The sequence below is a fragment of the Pipistrellus kuhlii genome, unplaced genomic scaffold, assembly GCF_014108245.1.
Source record: "Pipistrellus kuhlii isolate mPipKuh1 unplaced genomic scaffold, mPipKuh1.p scaffold_m20_p_4, whole genome shotgun sequence".
NCBI classification, from domain to species: Eukaryota; Metazoa; Chordata; class Mammalia; order Chiroptera; family Vespertilionidae; genus Pipistrellus; species Pipistrellus kuhlii.
This window is the reverse complement of record NW_023425540.1, coordinates 21,696,050-21,717,609: the sequence shown is the minus strand read 5'-3', so window position 1 is coordinate 21,717,609 and position 21,560 is coordinate 21,696,050. Positions and strand designations below refer to the sequence as shown.

Here is a 21,560-nt window from a genome sequence, read left to right as displayed (position 1 = left end):
CCTTATAAGAGGAAGAAATATGCCTGGCATCCTTATGAGAAGAGAAATGTGGAAACACAAAGGGACACCAAGGGCGTGCACACCCAGAGGAAAGACCATGTGAGAAGGACACAGGCGGAAGACATCCATCTGCAAGCCAAGGGGAGAGGCGTCAGGAGAAACCAAACCTGCCAACAGGTTGATCTTGAACCACTGGCCTCCAGAACTGTGGGAAGTAAGTTTCTGTTGTTTAATAAGGTACCTACCCAGTGTATGGTAGGTATCTCATTAGGGCAGGCTAGCAAACTAATACCTGGTCCTTGTAGCTTCGTAGCCTCAAATCAGACACACCCTAGAGCCTGAACTGGTTTATCCCCACACTGCAGGCTGGGAAGGTGGAGGAACAACATATGGCTGTGTTTTGAAACACACACATGGATGTTCTCTGTGAATCATAGACCCCAACCTGCGTTCCCCATCAGAAAGTCATCCTCGATGTGCTCTCTTTCCCATCTCTTTTTTTGAAAATATATTTTTATTGATTTCAGAGAGGAAGGGATAAGGAGAGACAGAAACATCAATGAGGAGAGAGAATCATTGATCGGCCGCCTCCTGCATGCCCCCCTAGGGCTTGAGCCCACAACCACAGCATGTGCCCTGACCTCCTGGTTTATAGGTCAACACTCAACCACTGAGCCACGCCAGCTGGGCTTCTTCCCATCTCTTTAGAGCACAATTTCATTGGAAAAAGTGACCTTTAAATTCCACTAACATGACAGTTACCCAGAGGAGCTGACAGCAGCCAGACAGCACTGGCCCCTTGGGAAGGCCCTGAGGCGAATCAGGAGGAGGAGAGACCCACAGGAAGGCGATGGGAAGGGCTTGGAACAAACTGTCTACCTCCTATTGCCTCTAGCCTTATGTTGGCTCTAGGCCCTTGCAAGACATAATGGTTTTAGGGATCAGAGAGCGTCTTAAAAGGGACTCCGAGTGGTTAACCCCTGGGAGATGAAGAGGCTCCTGCCTCACCCCACCAGGCCCCTCCCAGATGTCCACCAGGGGCTGGTGCACAGCTGCTCTGAATTAGCGCCCAGAGCTCTGCTGTGTAGATGGGAAAGAGGGGGCCTCTGGCTACGACTCTAACCAGGCTTCCAGGAGGGGGAATGGGGGAAAGCTGGGAGGAGGTTGTTTTCCTTCTGTGAGACCACATGGTGTCTCTTTGTAATGGGTGAAAATGAAGAAGAGGGGACAGATTTGGTGATAGCTTTGGAAGATGGAATGAGCAGGACTTGAATGCTGAAGGGTAAGAAGTAAGGAGGTGAGGGCAGGGAGAAGCAAGGATCAGTCAAGTTTTGGCTTAAATGGCCGGGCACACCAGGAGGTCATTCTCCAGCAGAAGAGACTCTGGGAAGAGCAGGTTTGGAGGTGACTGTGGTGGTCAGTAATGGCAATTATTGCGTTAAAATAAATACATTTATGTGCTTCTTTCTCTGCTAGGCTGTGTACTCTTGGAGCGCAGAGGCGGCATTTTGGGCACTCCCATGTACTCCTGGCACAAGTGTGGAGCATTCCTTCAGCACTTTCAGAACAAACATCAGTGGAGGGCCTCCATACCCAGGCCTGTCTCCAGGACTACCCGAGCTCTAGGTCACAGAGGCCAGACACAGAGCTAGCTCTCAATATGTGTTTATTATCCCTTGGGTAAATTCTTTAAAGGATGGTGCATTCCCTATATAATTCCTAATTTTCTCTATTCTTGATGCTCTGGCATCTGGGACTTGCTGACTTGAGACTCCTCCTCCCAGCGCTACAAAGTGGTAGAATGCAAAAGCAACTGGCTTGCACACCTCCCCTTTCATATGCAAACCAACAATTCCGGAGTCCATACCCACAATCACCTCCTTCAGAAGCTCTCACAGGCTGCCCCCTGCTCTAATCACCCAGGACCTCATCACTGTAGTTGTACCACACCCCTGGGACCCTTCATTCAAATTAGTCTCCGCACCACACCCATGCCTTCCAGCAAAAATCACAATAAAGGCTTGTACCCCCACTTTCCCTTTGCTCTCCTGCCTCCTACCTCCTGAGCCACCCTGGTGCTTCCCCATGTGGCCTTGTGCCGTGTGGTGTGCCTCCCGTCTCCAAGGGTCTGTGCGTATATGCTTCCATCACGACAGTCATTTCCATGTCTGCATCTCTCATCAGACATCATTAAAACAAACCCGGGTACATTTTTAAACAGATGGTTAAATGTGAATCAGCATTCAGTAACTATAAATTCACAACAGATCCTTTCCAAGCAGTGCAAAGTACATCTTCTTCAAAGGACAGAAGAGAGGTGCTAGCTCTCTCTACCATTATGTCCACAATGGATGGAAGTGAGAAAGGCAGCTAGTTTGGAGACATGGACCATATATAGGTAGCCCCCAGTCTAATGTGAGGTCATGGGTTTAGGGTCCCCACCACATGCCCTGCAGAACTCTGCACAGGCTGGAACAACAGAACTCAGGTGACCAGTTAACACCAGTTGCACCATAGCCAGGAATCTTCCTTTCCAGGGATGACTTGACCAGAGCTATGCAAACCCATAAAACAAGGTGTAGGAAGCATCCCTTTGATGATATGTATTTCTTAACAGTGGCATCAGAAACCCATTAATCCAGGAAGATGACATGAGCTCAAGAACACATAAAGCCTGCCGCACAACATCTGGTAGCAAGTGAGCCCTCAAAAAATTATAGTTGTTAATGTGGTTGTTCTTGGCGATTGCTGAAAGGAATTGTCTAAGTGGCTTTTCTAGTAAACAATATTTAGATGACCAATTATCACAAAGACAGTATAGTGAAATTCAACCTTATGACTGGGCTGCACTTACCGGTACTTTCACCTTCCTTTGATGCCTGGATGATTCCGAATGCACTTTAAGATCTGACCCAGCGTTCAATATATTATAAATAACATTAATTGCCTCGGTATCTTAATGATCATAAAATAGACCCTGATTATATTTGGATGTACATGAGATAATTCAGTTGGGATGCTGGGGATCACAGAACCACTGGGCCAGGAGGAAAGGTGACTTACCTATGGGGCACATCTGCAGAGCTATGACCTTCCCAGGTACGTCAGGTATGTGTATTAGAAATAAAGTTACATAAATTGTGATGTATGCTCCTTCACATTGATGTCCAGGGATTTCATATGCCTAGACAGATGAACTCAGACACAGCAATACACAACTCAAAGGAATTCTGCCAAATCCACTTTCTCAGTTTGAGCTCCAGATATGGGAGCTGAGTGCCAATACACACAAGCCATCCAGAGGCAAGAAGGAACACACTCTTTCCTTGGGGAGTGGGGTGAGGTTGAAAAACAGGGACACTTCATCACCCATTTCCATTCCCATAAGACTCCTGGAGAGCTTCTCCTTTCTCCTCCATCTCACTATTTCCCCTCTGGGGTCTTTAGACACCCCCCCTCCACCTACCAGAACATTAACTTAAGCATTTTCAGACTGACAATTCAAACAACTGATCCCTTCCAAGCAGAGAAAGTTCATCTTCAAAAGACAGAAGAGAGGTTTAGTTCTATTTACCATTACATTCAGAATGGATGGAAGTGAGAGAGGCAGCTAGTGTGGGGAGATGAACCAAAGCCATATATAGGTAACCCCCAGTCTAAGGTGAGGTCATGGGTTTGGGGCAGGCATGAAGAATGGCCCCACCACACACCCTGCAGACCTCTGCACAGGCAACAAGGACCATGGGAACCCAGACACATGGAACCAATGGACATGTTCTCAGGATTACCTGAACAGCAGCACAGGCCTCAGCCAGAACTGGCATCTGAGACTACCTGACCAACAAACAGCTCTGCTTTGGCCCTGAATGGCCACCCTTGATCCAGGCAAACTCCCCTGGCAAAGCCTCCCTGAGCCGAGCCTGGGGTTATTAACCCATTTCCACCACCAATGCCTGCTGGAAGGGAAATATAGAGTCAATAGTATATTCAAATCCTCTTCTGATGCTCCTCTTAAGTCACTATCATCACGAGACACACAAACTAAAGGAAAGATATCAAGGTGCATAAAAACCTGATTTGACTTCAATTACCTAATAGCCTTTTAGTAATAATTAGTAGGCGATGTGAAGATAATGAACAATGTATGGCAGTACCTAACGGAAACAATGCATGGCAGTGTCTAACGATAAAAACTCCCTCAGCCTAACTTATAGAAATTCAGAAACTAAGGCGGCCCAGCAAAGCTTGTGGGAGGAGGCAGGCCTTGAAGGCCAGGCAACCACTGAGAAGGCAATGAGCCCTGCAAATGGGGGCAGGTGGGAAAACACATGGCAAATTTAGAGACTAATTAATACACCTGTCTCACTTCCGTTAAGAGCATGGCATGGTCAGACTCAGATTCAGAATAAATCTACTCCTCCGTCCAACACAGAGGCGACTAATACACCATGGCCCTGAGCCTTGACATGGTTGCAGGGTCCTTCTCAACACTGTGCTCTAGGAAGCTGCTAAAAGCCAATCAAAGTTTCACTTTCCCTGAGAGAGGATTCGGTGAACTTAGTTGGGTGAGGAATTTGGGGACTGGGAGTGTGCAGATCACCAAGTCAGATGGTTTCCTGGAGATAAGAAGCAAAGAGGGCTCATCATGCTGGTTACATCTCACTCCTGGGACCAGGAGGAGGTGTGATCTTGAGGGACCGTTAGGCTGACACTCTCCAACCACAAAGGTCATCCGACATCAATTCTGTTGATGTGACCCCAGACTCCAAAGCCTTCCAAATTCTGCCAAAGGGGCTTGTAATTATTTATTCCCCGCCAAAAAAGCACTTTAGTTTCTTATTTTCCTGTCACACGGGCACACCTCTACTGAGAATGAGTCTCTTCCTCCATCCCTTGAATCTAAGCCGCTCTCTGATCTCTCAACCAGTGGGACATGCCAGGTCGGCCTGAGACTTTAAGAAGATTAGCAAGTCCCGCTTCCTCTCTCTTGGGGGTTCAGAACTGGAACCTGGCAAAATGGCACATGGAGAGATCAGATGGAGAGGAAGAAGCCCTGGGGAAGGGGGAAAGAGGCCCAGCCAGCCATCCCCATGCCCCGGCTGACCCCAGCCTTCCGGCTCTTCATTTCCAAAATTCTGACACGAGAAAAAAGCCTTTCTGGACCCTCCAGACCAGACCAGCCACTGAATCCCAGTCCATGTGGAGCAGAAATTGCCAAGCTAAATTCTGCCCAAATTCCTGGCCCAAAGAATCGCAAACAATAAAATGATTGTTGTCTTAAGCCACTAGATGTGGAAAGGGCTGTACTGCAGATAACCAGGGTAACGTGTGCACAGGTCCTCCTTCACAGACAATGGCAAGCGCTTCTTGGGGATCCCGGTTCTCGTACTGATCCCTGCCTTACCGTGTCCAAGACAAGTCAGGGACCTGCTGTGTGAGCAAGATGCCACACTTTGGATCACTCCCGGCCTTGGTCTCAGCTCACCGCCCACTTTTCTCCTTTGTGTCGGCGCGTACAATTCCTGAAGAGCACAAGTTAATCACTGACTTCAAGACCCAAAGGTCCCAAGTGTGGTCTATTGGTTATTGTTTCTCTAAGGATACAAAGGGCAAACCTCTCCTCCTTCTGAGGCTGGTGCCTTTGGGAACTGCAGCCAGTGCTTGGCCTGGAGGGCTGGTTCAGATCCACCAGGGAAAGCCTGTGAGCCAGCTATAGATAACCCTCACATGCTCCAGCCATGCGCCATCGCACACTGGGGATGCACCTGGCCTACCGAAACTCAATATGGCCCGAAAGCTCACAGTGTCTAACCAGCTCATTTGTCAGAGGACGGCATGCAGGCCTGAAGATGAGACGTGGCTTGTTCAGGGTCAGACTGTTTCAGCACAAACCGTAGCCAAGGCCCCAGGTCACGGTACAGGAATGACCCTTTCCTTGCCAGTACTGACAGCAACGGGGAAGAGGCCAATAGCCCCAGGGAAACACTTTCATTGCACACCCTCTGATTCGTGTGTGGTCTTTGCACCATCCTGAAAACCACTCTTATTTTAAGGCTATGTGCATAGCCAAGCTCAGCTTGCTTCTGCTTTCAGATCTCTCCAAGAGCTCAAGGAAAACTACACCCAGGGCAAGAGCAAAAAGACTCTCTCTAGTTTTTACTCTCTTTCCTACTCCCCAACACACACACACAGTATCTCTGGGTACAGTACATTTTCTGGCTGAGTAGTGTGCATGTACATCCTCTACCTTTAATTAGGATGAGTTTCATATTCTGCTGCAAAGCCACAAGGGTTGAACCTTGCTGATTCCTGTTTTAGCAAAAAGGAAAAATCCAGATCGCTCTACCCCGATTCACCTACTGATGACCATCCTGCATGGACCTTGACACCCGCAAATGCCCTTTGCTGCTCTGACCTCAGCTTGAAGACTGAGGCTTGGGGGCATCCTGGGGGACTTAGCAGGTAGTTCTCCTCAAACAGCAGTTATTTTCACAAGGCATTGTTGGAAATTGTTGCTACACTCTCTGAGGTGCTTTCCAAATGGGTTATCTCTCTTAATCCCCACAACAAACCAATGAAATGGTAGGCTCTAATCTCTATTCTTTATCTATAAAGCCATGGGGGCTCCAAGAAATTTAGAAACAAGCTTAAAGTGACCAGCAGGTAAGTCACAGAGATGGAATTCTAACAGAAGTCCAGCCAACTCCAAAATCCATAATCTGAACACCATACTACATTGATTTATGTAAACTTATCTCCATATGGTTCATGAGTGTAACTCATGTCAAACATATAAAATCGTCTCAGAGTGGTCCTGGGATTAAAGAAATGGCCCAGCAACCAAGGGAAAGTTCAAATAGTTCACCTTTTTAAAAATTGAGATATAATTGCTATTTGCTATAGAATAGTACATTAGTTTCAGGCGCACAACATAATGATTTGATATTTGTATGTATTGTGAAATACAATTCATGTTCTTTACATGCATTTTCCAAACACCTTAGAGGCATTTGTAGACCACAGCTATGGCTCCTAAATCCCCCGTTCGCCTGTAAACCATCTCCTTCCCGTGCTGCTTCTGCACTTCTGTCTCCCAGATTTGCCTCAAAGCTTCCCCAGATCAAAACAGAACTCAAGGGGAGCAGCGGTTTCCTTGTGCACACTCCCAGAGTGGCGTGTTTCAAGCAGTTTTTAAGGAAACATTTTGATGTGAGTTTATGACTTTGGGAAAGGTACCAGGGGAAGCTTCATGGAACTGAGGCGTGGAGGGGTGCTTTTCCTAAGTGTGTTTCTCAGCCATTCAAGGTACGTTGGCCCCAGGTGTGCATCCTCTGAAGAGAAAAGGCTGTTCTTGTTCAGGCCAACCTGTCCTTAGCCCTTACAAAGACCTAACAGAACCATTCAGGGGAGGCAGGGCCCTCCGCTCAGATGGGCCGGGAACAGAAACATGTGCCTGCCCTGGGTAGGCAGGGAGGCAAATGGAAGAGAGGCTGGGAACACAGGAACACAGCCTATTAATACTTTAGTCATGTTTCCATCCAGGGTTCATTTATTTTATCTGATTGATTGATTGATTGATTGATTGGCTGTTTTGTTTTGTTTTGTCCAAACAAAGAGTCCACAGTGAGAATCCTCTGAAGAGTTCAGGAGGACATAAACCCACAGCAGCTTGGCATAGGTTTTGTACTCTGGCTTCTCTAAAGGAGATGATGAAAACACCTAGGTGAAAAAGAGTTGCCATCCACTTAACAGCAGTGCAAGCTAAGAAATGATTTCCCATCACAAGACTTATTTTTTCCAATCACTAAATATTTTCTTTGAAAGCAAAAGAGTTGGTATATATAAAAGTTGAGAGAATAAACCTAAGAGTTCTCATCACAAGAAAACATATTTTTCTTCTTTTCTTTTTGGTATCTATATGATACACTTACTGTGCTGTTCGTTTTACAACACACACATGTAAGCCAAATCATTAGGCTGAAAACCTTAATGGTATATGGTGCTGCATGTCAATGATATCTCAATAAAAGGTGGGGGGAGCAAAATAGTTAAAATTTGTCTTGGTTTTATTACTGCCTACAGGCTCATGATTTCGTTTATTTTTATTTTTTAAACATATTTTATTGAATTTTTACAGAGAGGAAGAGAGAAAACATCGATGAGAGAGAAAACATCAATCAGCTGCCTCCTGCACACTCCCTACTGGGTATGTGCCTGTAACCAACGTACATGCCCTTGACCAGAATCACACCTGGGACCCTTGAGTCCGCAGGCTGATGCTCCATCCACTGAGTCAAACCAGTCAGGGCCAGGCTCATGATTTTAGATGATAGAATGGAATTAGTACAGTTATTCCTAGAGCATCTTGGAAAATATCAGGAAATCCCTAATTTAATTTTATCAGAATCATTTAGAAATAATGCATGAAAATATCTTAAGGCCATCAGGTCTCGAGTTTAGACAATGAAAATTAGAAAAACATCCAAGCTGAAGGCTTTCCTGAATATCTCATCAAGAAAGCATGAGGTTAGGCCTGAGCTGTAGATGTCCCCCAAATGACCCTGACCTGCTGTCAGGGGAGAGCCCGGGTGTAGGCACACTGGGGGCACAGGTCTCTTGGAGTGACTCATGCTCCCGTGTCTCAATCAATGCACACTCTGTACATGGCAGCCCAACTTTACAGATAATGATGTTCAGAGATAGTATTTCCTCTTATGACAAAACAGAAGCATCAATTTTGCCTTAAAAATAGATTTGGGGGTTGCATAAATCAGTTGAGAAACAATAAACAGAATCCAAGCCCAGAAGAGCCGAAGAAAACCACATGCCCCTGGTCCTGCCACGTGGCCCCTCCCCTAGGACACCAGTTTCCCCCTGGGCCAGTTATGGTTTGGATCAGATGCTGTAAATGAGGGGTATGCAATGACTACCACTGTCCCCCTACCATCTACCCCGGGATGTGCAATTCCAATTCATAATTGTGGGTGAGTTATATCTGTGCTCACAGTGGGGCAGGGTGGGGCCATGGGGGTCAGGAACACAGATAAATAGGTTGCAAAAGATAGAGTAAAAAATGCCAGACCAAAATTGAAGAGACTGAACTCCGTGGGTTCAAACCGTCCCGCTGAGCATGCCCTTCCCTGCCATCCAGCCTGGGACCATTATATCTTTCTGAGAACAAGGGCCCCTGTGAGCCACCATCACTCGCAGATATGTGAAGACAAACTGACAATGTTTCGTTTCTCTTCTAACAATGAAAAGCGCTGTAGGTTTGGAGTGTGTAGTAGCCAGCTTCAGGCAGTCATAACAAAACACCAGACTGGGTGGCTTAAACAACAGAAATGCATTTTCTCACAGTTCTGGAGGTGAGGAGTCTCAGCTCAGGGAAGACGCCTGGCCATAGAAGCCCCTTCTCACTGTGTCCTCGCATGGCCTTCCTCTGTGTCCTCTTGGAGAGACAGAGAGCTCTCTGAAGTCTCTTCTTCTGTAAGGACACCAGTCCTGTCAGATTAGGTTCCCACCCTTCCTGTCTCATTTCATCTTAGTCGCCTCTTTCAAGACCCATTTTCCAAGTAGTCATGTAAGGGGTGAGGGCTTCAACATATAAAATTGGGGGGATATGATTCATTCTATAACAGAGAGCAAACAATGGGAATATCTTGCTTTTAAAGAAATACTCCTTCAGCTGAAACCGGTTTGGCTCAGGGGATAGAGCATCAGCCTGTGGGCTGAAAGGTCCCAGGTTCGATTACAGTGAAGGGCATGTACCTTGGTTGTGGGCACATCCCCAGAAAGGCATGTGCAAGAGGCAGCTGATCGATGTTTCTCTCTCATTGATGTTTCTAACTCTCTATCCCTCTTCTCTTCCTCTCTGTAAAAAAATCAATAAAATATATTAAAAATAAATAAATAAATACTCCTTCTGCCTGGGCTCTGTTACAGCTCTCTCCTGTGCCCTCTGCAAAATCAGGACACTGCTCCTCACACCCGCCTCATCTACCTGAAGAATATGCCTTGCTGGCATGCCCACTCAGCAGCTGGTCCTTCTTACAGCTGCCCACGGCAGTCCTGCTCCACTTTTCAAAGACACAGCCTGGGCCAAATCCTGCCCCACTGCCTACTAAACCTCTTCTCTATTTAGAAATCGAGGCCATTTCTGAACATGTTATCCTACATGTCTACAAGGAAACTCAAGAGTCAAAACTGCATCTCACCACTAGTAATGTACACAGGACCAAATGGCACACATTTTTCCTAGCCTTTTCATTCATTCATTCATTCATTCATTCATTCATACAATGAATATTTATTGAGCATCTACTATATGCAGTCATTAACCCAGGTGTATAGAATCCATCAGTAAACAAAACAGACGAAGAATTCATCCTGTATTCATCCTATCCATATATTTTCCTTTGTCCTGATTTTGCCTGTTTTAAAAACATTTATTAAAACATGTGCCTATTTCAATCATATTGTAGCTGTAAATAGTTCCAATCTTATACTATATAAGTCTATAGTCTTATTGAACTGTATATTTTTTGCAAGGGACCATCCTTGCAATTGCTTTAACAATAAATTGTCAGGGACATTATAAGGAAAAAGTCGATGATATGTATCAAGTCCCGAGCACATTGTAAGGGCTCAATACTATTAATATGTAGCCTTCTTTTTTTTTTTTTTAATATATTTTTATTGATTTTTTTCACAGAGAAGAAGGGAGAGGGATAGATATAGCTAGAAACATTGATGAGAGAGAATCATTGACCAGCCACCTCCTGCACACCCCCTACTGGGGATGTGCCCGCAACCAATGTATATGCCCTTGACCGGAATCGAACCTGGGACTCTTCAGTTCGCAGGCTGACGCTCTATCCACTGAGCCAAACCGGTATCAGCACTATGTAGCCTTCTATCTTTTTAAATCCCAGATACTCTTGAAGATCAACCTCAAATCCCCTCTCTCTCTCCAAAAGTCTTTAATGGTGCCAGAAAAATGTCAGAATTTTCTCTTCTTTTACTGTCTCCCTTCGGTACATATTCATCCACTGTACAGTTGAACACCTTGTTATATTCTTCCATATGTTATTTTCTAGTTCTTTTCTGGTTGAAAAAACAGGCTTCCTTGGGAGTAAACTGTAAACTCATTAATGTGTGTTCTTAATCCACACAATACAATGTAGGTTTACACAAGAGAAGAAGTAGTGTATGAACATTTCTCTTGAACATTCTCTTTTGCTTTCTCATTTTCTATTTTACTTGTAAAATCTGAGCCCTCTTCACAAAACAGGACATGGTTCCTTAATTGGGGTGAGGGGAGTTCTTCTGCTAGAACATCCATCATTTAACGTGGGAGAAAAGCAATACTTCAAACAAAAGAAACATTCATGTAATTAAGAGTAAAGGACAAGAATGTCGCAGTGTGTTCTATAATAGGAAAAATCTGCAGTCAAAACGTTGGAGAAAAAGAGCACTGGCTGAATCAATTGGGGTGCATCCACTGGAAGGAGAATTATGCATTCACTTAAAACAAATACATTTGAAGGCTCTTTAATGAAACGGGAAGAAGCGCACAATTGGGTGGAGGGAGAGTAGTATTCAAAACTGTAGCATATGCACTCAATTCCGTAAATATTCTATATACATGTCTACAAACACATAGAAAAAAGATGGAAAAGAAATATCTCGAAAATGACAGTATCTATATGGGTGGTTAAATTCTTGATGGAACTTTATGTTTATACAGATATTGCTTTTAGTAAGGATTGCCAACTATCCTGTGTGGTGGGGGGGAGGGAGGGGGGGTCAGGCCCTCGCCCCTGGTCCTAGAGTTCAGAAAGTATCCCTTTAAATAATAAGGGCTGCATTCTTTTAAAGAGCCTTGTAATTTAGGCTTCCCAAAAAGCCCATGGATGCTTTTCACAACTAAGGAAAAAGCTTCTCTGGAAATAAACACTTCCATTCAGAAAGATCGAAGCCCACTGCTATCCCATGAATGGGTGGTGGGGCTGACAAGACCAGCCAGTGGCAGTGGTCATATCCAAAGGGAAAAGGGAACAACAGAAATAAAGTGAATGTGAGGGCACAGGCCACCCTGCCTCTGTTCCTCTTCCCTGCGCCTGGAGCCTGAGAAGAGAATGCATAGCTGCTCTGTGACATCCCGCCTCATTCCCCCAGCCAGCATCTATGTTGGTATTTTTAACAAGGCATAAAACTTGCAATTCTATTAAAAACACATGTCTCTTGTTTCAAAGCATGGTTTAGCGGCAGCCGCTGATATTCAGTAAACACACCATCCACCAGAGGAACATGCTCATTGAACTCAAAGTCTCAAACTCTGAGTCTTATAATTTTACAAAGAAACACAGGGTCTTCTGGCTGGAATGAGGTTTGAGATAATCTTCTTGGGCTTTCTCCAGAAGACTGTCCAATCTGCTTGAAAACAGCAGTTCTCAAAGCAAAGAGAGAAGTTGAGTAGGGCGGAATTTGAAGAGTAGGAGAAGGGCAGAAAAGAGATGGCTATGGACTAGAGTGAAAAAGTGGGATCAGAGAGTTGGGAGGCTAGGCCAGCTCCTAGATTTATTGTCAGCCGACACATGTCAATGAAAAGCCCCAATTCAAGCAAGGGTTTTTGGTAGCCCCTGCATGGACTGAATGTTTGTGCCCCCTCAAAATTCACACGTTGAAGCCCTACCCTTCAGTGTGGTAGTATTTGGAGGTAGGGCCTTTGGGAGGTTATGAAGGTTAGATTAGGCCATGAGGGAAGGGCACTCATGACAGAAGTAATGCCCTTATAAAAAGAGGTAGAGATACAGGGTACCTCTCTCTCCCCTCATGCACAAGGAAAGCCATGTGAGGACATAAGGAGAAGACGGCTGTCTGCAACCCAGGAAGAGGGCCCTCACTAGGCACCAAATCTGTAGGCACCTTGATCTTAGACTGCCCAGCCTCAGGAACTGTGAATGCTGTGTAAGCCACCCAGTGTATGGTGTGTGTGTGTGTGTGTGTGTGTGTGTGTTTAAGGCAGCCTGAGCTTACTAAGTAAGACAGACACCTTTAATATAAGGGAAGATTTGAGCCCGGCCAGTGTAGCTTAGTGGTTAAGCATCAACGTCTGATGGATCAGTTCCCAGTCAGGGCACATGCCAGGGTTGCGGCTCAATCCCCAGTAAGGGGTTTGCAGGAGGCAGGCAATCAATGATTCTTTCTCATCATTGATGTTTCTATTTCTCTCTCCATCTCCCTCTCAATATAAAAATCAATATAAAAATAAATTAATATGAATTGATTTTATATTGATTCAAAAAATGAATCAATATAAAAATAAAATGAATAAAATGAGGGAATATTTGAATCTGCTGCACGCTAAGGTTCATTCATTTGTCTTGGGTCTTGCCATTAGACAAACTTGATTTCCAATCTGTTTCCCCACTTAACAGCGTAACTTGTCTAAGACTTAATTTTCCCATCTGCACAATAGGGGTACCAGAGATGCCTCCTTCATGGGATAAAATTAATAAAACCAAAAAAAGACCACTAAGCGAGGGCTTGGCATACAGTAGTACTCCATAACGCCTCCCCTCCTGCTACGCCCAGTAATGCTATGATCAAGTTCATGAGAAAGTCAATGTGAAAAACATGTAAGCCCAGGCTAGGGTGGGGAGAGACAGAAAACCAGCAAGCAAGTCACTGAAATGGACCGCGTGTCTGAGCTGGAGTTGCTGTAGGAACCCACGTGGCTGCTTGGAAGGCAGCTCCGTACTCGCAGATCACCAGGCACTTAATCGCTTCCCCAAATCCTGATGCCAGAGAGGGTGGGAGAAAAGGGAGGGAACCTCCCGATCAGATATTTTAGACTCCAGCAGAGGAGACAGAACGCTTTATTTATCTGGGCTCCCCAGCTTGCTAATTAACTTAGGACTGGAAACTATTCTCATGTGTCAGCGCCCGCACATCTTCCCGTTATTAGAAAAACATCTGCTCATTATCCCCGTGGTTTCCAAACGTGAGAGAGGGCCAGAGCTGCGTTCCCAGATGCAAATGTGTGACATCAAAGCTGCCTCGGGTGCTGGTGGTCCGGCGTGGGGAGATTAGAACAGGTAGGGGGTTTTCTAAAGAAAGCGGGAAGAAGGCTTTCATCTTCAGAAAAGACTGTGAGCAGAAGATATCTGTATTTACCAGAGGCTGCCATTTAATTGGTGAAGAGGAAGCCCTTGTCTTCAACTCTGCCCCCTTTCCGTGTCTACCCCGGGCTGAGCACACAGTAGATCCTAGATATTTCGAGGATCTACTGTGTGCTCAGCACTGGGTCTGCACAGTTCACCCAGGAGCCGGGGATGCGGGGCTCAGACGGCAGGTGGCTCTGGCATAAGCAGCACATCAGTCTCAGAGGCAGCCTGTGTGTGACCTGGCTCCTGTGTCCAGGTCCAGAGGGACTGGGAGCCTGTGGCCCTGTCGCCCCCCTGGAGGATGGGAGCCCAACCGGGAGAGAGCATGTCTCGCTCCTAACACTGTAGGAAGATCCCCTCCCTTTTCCTCACCCAAGGTGACCAACCATCTATAGGTTTCCCAAGTGTCTGGAGTGTCTCCTGGGATGTGGGGTTCCTGGTGCTGGGATGTGGGGCTCCGATTGCGGGGATGCAGGACAATGCTGGCACACTAGAATGAGGTGATCATCGTGCTCTCATCTTCCCCCCACTTTCCCTTCTCCCCCGCTTGGTTGGGCAATGGGTTCACCCTTCCTTTCTGGGAGACTGATATGTAGCAGCATAAAAATTGTTTTTGGTGGTGGGGAGGGATTCTGTTTCCTTATGTGTAAAATGAAAAGAAAATCCCCCTTCTCAGGGATGTAGGGGGTTATGAGGGCTTTGCAGGGAATACTGCTACCCTGGCTTAGATGAAGGGCATAGAGGAATGAGGACAGGGTTTTCCAAAAGCCAGGACTGACAGCTGGAGACATGGAGGGGGGAAAGGCCTAGGAACACGGGGAGGAAGCAAGGGGAGAGGGATCAAAGCAAGGTCTTCAAATCCAAGATTTCCAACCATTGAAAAGCATCTGTTTAACTCATGGGCTTCTCAGCTCTTCTCCTCCCACTGTGTACCCACCCCTTCCTTCCAAACTTGGCCTCCACCTCTCTCTCTGTTTCCTCCTTCCGAGGTCAGGCATTATCTCTGCTCTTTCCCTCTCCTCGCCCTGAGAGGAGCTCATCACCACCTCTTTGTGTGGACTGGAATCTTCCTCCTGGTCTGCACCTCGTCTCTCCAGTGCAATCCACTCCTCTGACTTGGGCCCAGTCCCTTCCCCCTCCAAGGGGCTCTTGTCTCCTGTCCCTGTCCGACCGGCCTCCACTCAGAAGCCACTGTATGGTCTTCCCAAAGCACAGTGCTGATCCTCAAAAGCCTTCCAAGTTGGGGGGATTACATTCAGACTTGCCCATGCATCACCCCCTTTCTAACCTGACAGCTCTGGGCCCCCTGGCAGCTCTGGGCCTTCCTCCCTCCCTCCTCACCCTCTATTTTAACCACAACAAACCACATGTGATTTCCTGGACACTTTGTGCTGTGTGATGCCTCCATGCCTTCAAATTTCAGCTCAGAAACGGCTACCTCTGGGAAGCATCCCTGACCCCCACCCCTTGTTCTTCCGGGTAGCTTTGTGTTCTGATGTTTTCTCTCTGCCCCCGGCCCTCTCTACCACGGCTGCTACCACAGTACAGGCATTGACTTGTCTGCCTCCCCCAGCAGAATATAAGCCCACCAAAGGCAGGGACCTCACATCACGGTACTTCCCAACCCTCAGGGCAGGTCGGCATGGGGAGCACAATAGGCACTTCTAACATCAGTAAATGGAGAAATGAAAACAGCAAACTCGTGCGCACAACAAGTAGCAAAGCCCAGAGCCAGGGGATGTTCCTGAGCAGGTCTTCCCCACTGAGAGAACAGAAAACACTCTACGCCGAGATAAACCAGCCTTGTGCCATCCCAGCCCTGCACAAACCAGTGGGAGGAAGAAGGGGATAGTGAGCGGCTTGGGCTTTGGACGCAGAGGCCCCAGGGCTGTTGTCTTTGCAGGTGGTCTTTGTGTTACCCTGGGCCACCTGCTTAACCTCCTGAGCCTTGGGTTCCTCCTTTATCCCACAGGGATCAAAATAACATTGCCCGTGGTTTTGTGAGGGGTAAATGCAATTAGGCATGTAACACGGTCAGCACTCGGCAGACACGAGGGCTGACCCGGCCCCCTTTTTTTCAGTGTGACCAAAACAGAGTCTGAGCCTGATAAAATCTGTTCCCAACACACACAGACAGCTCCTGCTGGGGAGGCACAATCCAAGAAACAGGGAAGGAGGCAAAGGCTTGCTTCCGGACTGTAAACCTGAAGGTGCTGGGCATGGTCCAGAGCAACCTGACAAGGGTCAAAGGTCTTCAAGCTCCTTGACTTGGAACACAGGCAGCTCATAGGGCTCCATGTCAACGTCTCCTTCCCCTGCCCCATTGGGTTGGTGCCAGAAGGACAGATTAATAGGGGTGTCGAACTCAATCAGAGAAGGGGCCAAAATCTAAAATCCAGCCTAAATTGCGGGCCGAATGGTTTACTGAACAGTCATAAACTGTCATTGTGATGGAAACGCAGCGGAGTGCAGTGATGACAGCGCGGTGCGGGCCACATTGCAAGGCCTGGCGGGACGGATTTGGCCCGCGGGCCTTGTGTTTGACACATGTGGATTAGAAAGTAAGCCCAGCTGGAATGGCTCAGTGGTTGAGTGTTGACCTATGAATCAGGAGGTCACGGTTTGATTCCCGGTCAGGGCACATGCCCGGGTTGTGGGCTTGATCCTTAGTTGGGGGCCTGCAGGAGGCAGCTGATCAATAATTCTCTCATCATTGATGTTTTTATCTCTCTCTCCCTCTCCCTTCTTCTCTGAAATAAAATATATATATTTAATTAAAAAAAAAAAAAAAGAAAAGCTCTCCCCAGCCTTCTCCACTTTGAAGATCACCATTTTCTGCAAAGAGAAGCAGAAGAAAGTCTGAAAGAGAACATGAAAAATGGAAACAGTTACCTCCAGGGACAAGACTCCAGGTGATCATTTCATCTTCTCCATATTCTCTTCTATTTTCCAAACTTTCCTCCGTGAATTGCTTCTCTAGCCTGCGAACATTGACAATGCCTGTGTTATACTTAATAAAGGACCCATTCCCTGAGCCGCAGCAGAGTTATGCCCCTGTGAGTACAATCACACTGACACACCCAGTCCTGTTCTGGAATCTCTGTGGCCTGGGTTCAAGGATCCTTCTGACCATCAAGCAGAATCACTCCAGCCGTTGAGAGGTGAGAGGAATGAAGAGCTCCCCCAACACAGGATGTAGGCTCACCCGGGACCCACTATTGTCTCTCTCATCAGTGCTTGTGGGTAAGAAGAGCCCAGAACTGGGGACAGATGATGAGGAAGGGAGAGGCTGAGGCTAAGACACTTCATAGGACAGGTTTCTAAGGGAAATTTACCCCTTGTTCAAAGAAAGCAGTGAGAGAAACGTTGCAACTTGCCAAAGCCCCCAAGTTTAGTCTTTTGGGCTCAGTTAAGATGGTGTGGAAGAACTCTCTTAATAGAATCTTTGTTCATGCACTTGTTCATTCATTCATTCATTCATTCATTCACTCACTCACTCATTCATTCATCAGTCACTCACTGAGCCCCTCTAGGTAGCAGGCATTGTATATACGGGGCAGTATGAACAACTAAGACTATCTTCCCATTATTCCCACTACCGCCACTCAAGAGGAAATCTTAAGGAGCAATATTAGTAGTTGGGCATTTGTGTTGATCAGGGATGTGGAAATGAAAAGAGGGACAAGGAAAGATAAGGTATCTGGCAGGAAAGAAGAACTCTGGAGAAGAGAATGAGACAATATCTAAGTAAGATTTTGAAGATAGTAAGTTTCTCTCTTTTTCCCATGAAATCTTCAGTAAAACGCACTCCCTTCACTAAATGCTTTTGAAGCTGGATTGTGCAGAATTTCAAGACAGGAGGCAGCTAAAATCAAAGGGTGACTAAAGAGGCCAAACAAGACCTTGTTGCATACAAATAGAAAGACACTATCCCTGCCCTCAAAGAGTTCAGGCTCCAGTAAGACATGGGTACCTTAGGTGATGTATGCACAGGGAGTCACCAGGGCCTCCAGCAGTGTTTTAGGGGCTTAAAAAACTCAGTAATCAAGACTAATGAAGTGTTTCATAACATCAAAATTAATGCAAAAAGACAGAGAAAGTCAAATTTTCAAATAAAGACAAGATCTGTGGACAGGACTGGGACAGGTGAAGGTGACTAAGGCTGAGTTGTGTAAGACAGGATCAGATTTTGTCTTTATTTCCAAATGTTGATACATATTTAGTTCAAGGTAGACTTTGTTACATTACATTTCATTATTTTATTTTATTTTAAATATATTTTATTGATTTTTAACAAAGAGAAAGGGAGAGAGATAGAGAGCGAGAAATGTCAATGAGAGAGAAACATCTACCAGGTGCCTCTTGCACACCCTCTACCAGGGATGTGCCCACAACCAAGGTACATGCCTTGACCGGAATCGAACCTGGGACCTTTCAGTCCGCAGACCAACGCTCTACCACTGAGCCAAACCGGCTTCGGCTACATTTCATTATTTTAAACGATTGCACTAAAATCTCATTTCTCTGGGTGACTGCATATGTTAGTGCCCCTTTACTTTGAGCCTAAGGCGAGGGCCTCACTGTCCTCACCTTAGCCCAGCTCAAGGAAGCAACTGGGAAGGAGGGAAACAACTTGGCCTGAGAGACCAGAGAATGCTTCTCTGAGAACCCAGCGCTCAAGGTGCATTCTGTAAAATAAATGGAATTTAATGTATGAAAACAAATAAAATAAATAAAGGCACCCTTGCCTGAGGGCACAGCCTGCAGGGACATGGAAGAGCATGGCATGCTGGCGGGAAGGGCCACCAGCAGCACGTAAGGGAAGTGCCCAGTCTCATTTCATCTCTCAGGTTCGACAGCAGGCTGAGCAGGTGAGTCATTCAGCACTGACGGAATAAGCCCGATGAGTAAACATGAGAAAATGCAAAAGTTATAACCTCTACCCTGTAAGAGCTCATGTCAGCCAAGACATCCTATGTAATTTCTGGCTTTTCAAACAAACGTTGTTTTTGTTTTTGACATTTTAAATGTAACCATCGTTACAAATGCATGATTTAGGAGTTGCCCACATGTTCCCTAAAAACAATATTCAATCTGACAGTTATGTGGTTTCACTTCCGTCTCAAAAAGGCCCTTCCCAGGGGAGGGAAAGGTGAAAATAAACGAATGGGACTACATCAAACTAAAAAGCATCAGCACAGCAAAAGAAACTGACAACGAAACAAAAGGCAGCCAACTAGATGGGAGACGATATTTGTAAACAGTAGCTCCAACAAAGGTTTAATTTTCAAAATATATAAAGAACTCAGAGAACTCAACACCAAACAAACAACCCAATCAAAAAGGGGGCAAAAGAGCTGAAAATACACCTCTCTCAAGAAAACATATGAATAGCCGAAACCGATTTGGCTCAGTGGATGCAGCATCGGGCTGCAGACTGAAAGGTCCCAGGTTCAATTTCGGTCAAGGGCATGTACCTTGGTTGCTGGCACATCCCCAGAGTGCGGGGGGAGGGGTGGTGTGCAGGAGGCTGCTGATCAATGATTCTCTCTCATTGATGTTTCTAACTCTCTATCCCTCTCTCTTCCTCTCTGTAAAAAAATCAATAAAATATATTTTTTTAAAAGAAGAAGAAGACTGCCGAAACCAGTTTGGCTCAGTGGTAGAGCGTCGGTCTGCAGACTGAAAGGTCACAGGTTCGATTCCGGTCAGGGGCATGTATGTTGGTTGCGGGCACATCCCCGGTAGGGGGTGTGCAAGAGGCAGCTGTTCGGTGTTTCTCTCTCATCAACGTTTCTAGCTCTCTAGCTCTCTCCCTTTCTCTCTGTAAAAAATCAATAAAATATATTTTTTTTAAAAAGAAGAAGAAGACATATGATTAGCCAATAGATATATGAAAAGATGTTCAACCTCACTAGCAATTAGGGGAATGCAAATCAAAACTACAATAGTACATTTACTACAATGGCAACTATTACCGTATTTTTCGGACCATAAGACGCTCCGGACCATAAGACGCACCAGTTTTTAGAGAAGGGAAATGAAGAAAAAAAGATTCTGAAACAAATAGTGTCCTAAAATATTTTATGTGCATTAAAACCCAACATCACAGTCATAGACACTGTGATCAACCCTGTAAAGTAAACAGCAGCATTTAGAACCATTTTAGAGCCGGGCAAGCACACAGAGACCACACAGAGCCGGGCAAGTAAAAAAAACTTTTTTTTTAAAGTATATGTGTAGGCTATATTTGGACCATAAGACGCAGGGACTTTTTCCCCCCACTTCTGGGGGGGAAAAAGTGCGTCTTATGGTCCGAAAAATACGGTAATAAGATAGGTAATAACAAATGTTGGAGAGGTTGTGGAGAAAAGGGAGCCCTCATTCACTATTGGTGGGAATGTAAATTGGTGCAACCATTATGGAAAGCAATCTGGCGATTCCTCAAAAAGTTAAGAATAGAGCTACCATACAACCAGCGATTCCTCTTCTGGGGTATATAGCCAAAAAACTAGAAAGCATATGTTCGCAAAGATATATGCACCCCTATGTTCATTGCAGCAGTATTCGTAGTGGCCAATACATGGAAACAACCGAAGTGGCCTGCAATAAAGGCCTGGATAAAAAAGATGTGGTACAGCCTGGCCGGTATGGCTCAGTGGTTGAATTTCGATCCATGAAACAGGAGGTCATGGCTCGATTCCCAGTCAGGGTACATGCAGGATTTCGGGCTCGATCCCTGGTAGGGGGTGTACGAGAGAGGAAGCCGGTCAATGATTCTCTGTCATTGAGGTGTCTATCTCTCTCTCACTCTCTCTGAAATCAGTAATTAAAAAAGAAAAGAAAAAAAAGATGTGCTACATATACCCAATGGAATACTACTCAGCCATAAGAAAAGATGAAATAATGCCATTTGCAACAACATGGATGGACCTTGAGAACATTATGCTCAGTGAAATAAGTCAGTCAGAAAAAGCTAAGAACCATATGATTTCACTCATTTGTGGGATATAAACTGAAACTCGTGAACACAAACAGCAGTGTGGTGGTTGCCAGCGGGAAGGGGGTGGGGCAGAAAAAGGTTCTAATATATGGTGGCAGGAGAAGATTTGACTTTGGGTGGTGGCCACCCGGTGCAACATACAGATCTTGTAACATGGAAACTCGTGCCTGAAACCTAACCTATATGATCATATTTACCAAAGTAACCCCAATCCATTTAATTTTTTTTAAAAAGGGGGCCTTCCCATTTGCTCCTCTAACCGGGACAGCATGTTGCAGTTAGCTTTCCAAGTCTCTCATTTTCCAAAAGGAATCGGAAACTCAGAGCATTTAAGCAACTTCTTCCAAGTTTTCTGACCAGAAGGGCAAAAGTGGGACTAGCATCCAGGT

The 21,560-nt window shown here is 45.8% G+C and overlaps 1 protein-coding gene across 1 annotated transcript in view; it reads right to left on the bottom strand.

Annotated features, from left to right (window-relative positions):
• The window catches only part of PDZD2 (PDZ domain containing 2), a 310,856-nt gene that overhangs the window by 246,212 nt on the left and 43,084 nt on the right, over window positions 1–21,560 (bottom strand). Inside the window, exon 2 of the mRNA XM_045571556.1 lies at window positions 17,061–17,149. The gene's annotated coding sequence lies outside the window, so the exon portion shown is untranslated. The remainder of the gene's footprint in view (window positions 1–17,060; window positions 17,150–21,560) is intronic.